Source organism: Ochlerotatus camptorhynchus, unplaced genomic scaffold (assembly GCF_037179485.1).
Source record: "Ochlerotatus camptorhynchus isolate MF236.1 unplaced genomic scaffold, CSIRO-AGI_Acam_v1.1 ptg000835l, whole genome shotgun sequence".
NCBI lineage: Eukaryota > Metazoa > Arthropoda > Insecta > Diptera > Culicidae > Ochlerotatus > Ochlerotatus camptorhynchus.
In genome coordinates, this window is record NW_027041295.1 from 12,932 (window position 1) to 18,665 (window position 5,734).

Below are 5,734 nucleotides of genomic sequence, written 5' to 3' on the forward strand. Positions count from 1 at the left end.
ACTCTGCACGGTCAGCACTTCGGCCAACCACCCGGTCATCGCACCAGCCAGCAGAGTCAACAACAGCGCAGTCAGCATTCCGGCCATTAACCCAGTCGATACCACCCGATCGATATCACACCCGGTCAGCACATTCACCAGGTTAAGCAGCCACGGAACCGAAGTCCACGATAAACCGCCAGCATAAGCAATCTCAGGAATAGGCACACAGCTCCGAGTAAACAGCAACAGGAAATACAGCATAGGCAGTTTAACAGGTAGAACCATTCTTATTATACCAAAAATTAATAAAACTCACTTGATGTTTAGCGTTAGTTGTGAACAGTTGTTTTTTAAAAACGCGAATCCGAAGCTCCCGGTCGTAATTTATATACCACTTCGCTTTTTCCAGGAGGCCATTATCTGCTACCGGAAAACATACAATAACAAAACTGTGATGATAATTTAGTGCCTCAAATCACAATAGTGCCCGAGATTAACTCCCTAGAAAACTCGAAGTGGCAGTGAAAGTGCCTGTGGGCGCTGAATCGTATCACCTTAAGAGCCCAGTATGTTCCATTCCCAGGTTGGAAATTTGCTCAACTTCCCTGGGCATAGAGTATCACTGTGCTTGTAATAATACAGATTCATACATTGGTTGGCATAGAAAGCTTTCAATTAATTACTGTGACTGAGTTCTTAAGGCATACTGAGTTCTTAAGGTGGTATGGTTCAGCGTCCACAAATCATAAGCACTTTCACTGCCACTTCGAGTTTTCTACGGAGTTAATCTCGGGCACTATTGTGATTTGAGGCACTAAATTATCATCACAGTTTTGTTATTGTATGTTTTCCGGTAGCAGATAATGGACTACTGGAAAAAGCGAAGTGGAACCAAAGCCCGAGTTTCTGGATCGTATCACTTTAAAACTATTTCTATGTAAAGATCCCTTCAGACCGATCACGTCTGTCATAGTGCTCTTTGCTTTCTTTTTTGTTCATGATTCCGTTATAAAAAATCTGAGTCTTTGAACAGTTATCTGAAGTCTATGACTTGGAAAATTGGTAACTACACTGCAATGCTCATTTCTGTTTGCAAACTTTGTAAACATATCAAACAGAAATGAATAAATAGTGTATTACTGAATTATAAGTGGAGATGGGTGGCATTCACTAGCCCGAGAATACCCTCCACATGCTAGCCTCTTCACCAACCATACATCAGTACACACTTATCGAGTCAGTAATTTTTACCGAGTTTTTGAATTGCGGTAAAATTTAAAAAATCTGTGAAAAATTCAAAGTTGAGAAAATGTGTTACGAAAATTTACAGACTAACTTCTGTTAACCCCGTGTAATGATGAAAAATAAAAAAATTCGATTTTATCCAATCTTTACGAATAACAGTCATTTGAATTTTAACCGAGTCAGTAATCCAAAAATCCAGTAAAAATAATAACTCCTGTAAAAAATCTAAGTGTGTATACAGAAGCAGCGGAGCTCCACACTCCTCCATCAAAACAGCACCGCAGCTGAGCTGCGAGTGCTATGAAATAAAAAGGACATCGACTTATTGATGAATCTACGCGAAACTGCACCAGTGCATGCGACACCTAGGATTGAAATCCTAAACCACAAAAGTCATGATGTACTAAAAAATATTCCATCCGATTTGACAGCTAGCAAAACGTCATTATCATCTTCACATCATTATTTCCATCTGCTGGCCGACCGTAACGTAGATTCATCAATTACCACTTACCTACTTCTCTCCCTTCCGCTCTCAGAATTCGCTGATTCGGTGTCTCTCGTTGTGTTTTCTGCTGAGACTGAGCAATATTCGATACCGCGAAACATCTCCGCAGTTATGTTTTCTTTCGGCGCATTAGATGTGCGGTAATCAAAAGTTAAGAATGTAGCTAAACATCTACAATAACATTCTACCAAATTTTCATGTGCGTTGTCCACTGCAACAGCCGAACGTACGAACAAATAGGGTGACTATAGCGCATTTTATGAAAACGTCACAAGTTTTTATCGCTGTTTTAAATCAATAATTACGAAGAAACCATAAAGCCTACAAGGTTACTACCAAAGACACAAATCTAGGGAACTGCATGGAAAATGTTTTGTAGAACAACTAAATAAACAGAAATGAAAATTTTCAACTCAAAAACACTAAAATGAATGAAATTTTACCAGTTTTTTTGGTACTTTCAACATACATTTCAATTTTAATGTATGATAGTTAACTTTAATCGAGTTCTTTTTCAAAGAGTATTGATAGCTAAGACTTTATTCTTTCATTTGGTATGTTGAAATCAGAAAACCACATTAAGATAAAAAAAATATAGCTAACCAAAGTTGGCAATACAAAAAAACATAAAATGTTGAATAACTCACTTAGCAGTCATTTCCGACCATATGTTTTATGGGGATTTTTTCATAACTTTAGGAGCCCTATCTACCCTGAAAATATGCAAAACCCGGAACCAAACACCCTGTATATATATATATACATACACGCTGAAACTAAATTACCATAATAAAAATACTCAAAAATACCTCGAAAATACTTTGTTCACGAAAAATACGTTTCATAATGAATTTAATACACTTTAATACAAAAAACTCAAAACTTAAAAATATATAAATACGAAAAAAAAAATACAAAAAACACCTTTTCTAGTCGGGTAGATGAATCGAAAATACTCAAGTTGACAGCCCCTCGGGAGTTATAGATGGAAATTCGCCAATAAAAATAATTTTATGAGTGTGCAATATGAGTTTAAGCTAATAAAACTAATAGTGGACGTTTTTCCTCAACAATCTAACGTAATGCTACGTAACGGGTGTTCAATAAAAAATGAGATTTTTTTTCAGTCATATAGATAGAATTTTTTTTTTCAACGAATTCAGTATTTTTTATTAAAAACATAATGTTTATTCTTAAAACAAAAGGTCAATGAATATTGATGAATTTACGCGAAACTGCATCAATGCATGCGACACCTGAAATCCAAAACCACAAAAGCGATGATGTACTAAAAAACAATCCATACGATTTGACAGGTAGCAAAACGTCATTATCATTTCCATCTGCTGGTCGACCGTAACGTAAATTCATCAATTGGAGAAGGGGCCCTGGTCAGCCGTACGACGCAAGTTAGTCGTGATGCTCTCACAAGAGCGCTGGACGGCACTGAAATCATTCTCATTTTTGTTTATTGAACACCCGTTAGTTTGTTGACAACCCCGCAATATTCAAATATAAAAAATCAAATTGATTCACATTCCTGGAGCTTGGCTGCTATTTATTGAAACGCAAATTGCTGTTCTTCTGATCAAAAAGTCTTTTATAAACTAAACAGTCTGAACTAAATACGGCATGGTTGACGTCCAAGTTCATTTTACGTTATTTTTTCATTTTCAAACAATTAATACATTTCAGTACAGTTGACGTACACTCCGACGTTTTGTGTTGTTGACGCACCTAGCACATCTCTCACAATTTGCAATTGTGCTCTTGTGCCCAAATTCTCCACATTTGAAACATCTCAACTTTAGTATATTGTTGTTGTCACGTCTGTCTGTTTTTTTTGTCAAGGTGGAAACTTTCAAAAGGCCATCGTGACACCGCTTGAAGACTGGGCACAGTCGCTGTAGCACGGTGTGTGGGATTCTTACCGAACTAAGACCTCTTTGGACGCCTTGCCCTTTTCCCCCGGAACCACTTGTCGTATCACTTCGGAGGGGGCCTGTGCATTACGCACTTCACTTTACCTCAGCTAATTGGCGCTTCCAGTTCGCTGATCGTCTCTCAAATTTGTGAGCCATTTAGCTCCCAGCGTCGAGTTCTCTCGGCTTCGGCTTTCACTTCGCACTTGTGTGAGCACATTACTACTTTCTAGCCGATACAGGTACTTCCTGAAGCAGTCATGACCAAATAAGAACTGTGTCAAGTGGAAGTTGACTTCTCCATGCTTCCTGTTCACGCAGGTCGAAAGAATCGGTATTAGCCTGTGTGTCCGTTCTACCGTTCTCTGCTGCATCCCACTCCTGCTGCCACTTAGCCATCGACACCGTTCTCACCATTTTTCGTACTCCTCTGGTGTCTCTCGTCATACAGGACTCGTAGTCCTCCACCAAGGTGATGCCGATTGGGATCATACCGGCGATAACGCATACTGCCTCCATCGAAATGGTTCTGTACGCACTCACGACCCGCATGGCCATGAGCCGGAACGTACTACTCAATTTCCTTTGGTTCTGCTTCGTTTTCAGCAAACGCTGGACGCTTCGTCTTCCACTTTCGCTCGCTTACTTTCGTCCTCCGTATTTCCACCGGTGTCCGTTCGCCGATACTGTACCGGATCGTCTGATGGTCACTATGGGTGTACTCTTCGCACACTCTCCAGTTCATATTTGCCACTAGCGACGTACTGTAGAAAGTGACGTCGATAATGGATTCCCTACCATCTTTGCGAAAGGTGCTGATGCCAGACTGACGTTCAACTTTGCCAGAGCTTCCAGCAGGCTATAACATAGAGGTAACTCTTGCGTTGGTAACTGCTCTCCCAGTCCACTGTCCAAGCATTGAAATCTCCTGCGATGACGACTGGTTTCCGTCCAATGAGCTCTCCGGTGAGCCCATCTAACATCTGGTGGAACTGCTCAATTGTTAATCTCGGGGGTGCGTAGCAACTACATACATAGATTCCATTGATTTTGGCGATCACAAAACCTTCGTATGAGCCCGACACCACTTGTTGAATGGGATACCTGCCCATTACTTGTATGGCCGCCATTTCTGCTCTATTCGCCACCCAGTTGCCATTATCGAAAGGGACTCGATATGGCTCTGCAATGATAGCAACGTCGCACTTTGTTTCCGTTGTCGACTGCCACAACAGTTGCTGTGCTGTGTTGCAATGATTGAGATTTATTTGGGTTACCTCCATTAACTCCGTTACCTGGGCACCTGAAACTTACCGTCACATGGCCGTTTCTGTCTGTTTGTCTGTCTGTCTGGTTTTTGGGGCAGGGAAAAGTTCTTATGATGGTTCGAGGCCCCTCCCCTCACTGTAAAGGGGGGCTCCCATACAATTGAAACAGAAATTTCTGCATAACTGAAGAACTAATCAAGCAAATGGAACCAAATTTGGTATGTGGAGGTCATAGGAAATAGCCCCGTAGATAAGAGGGGGGGGGGGCTACGTACAATATAGCATGTTTTTTAATTAGCGCATAAACTCAAGCTAATATTGAATCCCGAGCAAGGCCGGGTACTCTGCTAGTAATCGTATAAAAGTGCGCTTTTACGTTAAATAATTTTTGTGTCTTCATGAAAATAATAAGGAGTTCAGTTTCAAATACAAAATACAATATGTATTTACAATTTTTCGTATTAATATTTTTCTAACGAACAGTCCGTGCCATATTTCACTGTACACTGATACAATTTCAAAGATTGTTTTTATGTGTCCCACACATGAAATTTTTCAATGTGATCAACAAATGATATCTATGTGTCGGACACATACTTAATATGTGTACACATAAAAGCCATCTGTAACCACACATACTATTCATTTTACTCATAAATTTCATGTGTGCTTCTGGGTGGATTTTGTTATATGTATGTGAATTTTACATGAAAATTCGTCAATAAAAATGTGTGGAATTCTATTAGTGTACTGTAACTACTACATGAATTGTGATATTTTAATAATCTGTTTCTAAGTAATCTGTAGAT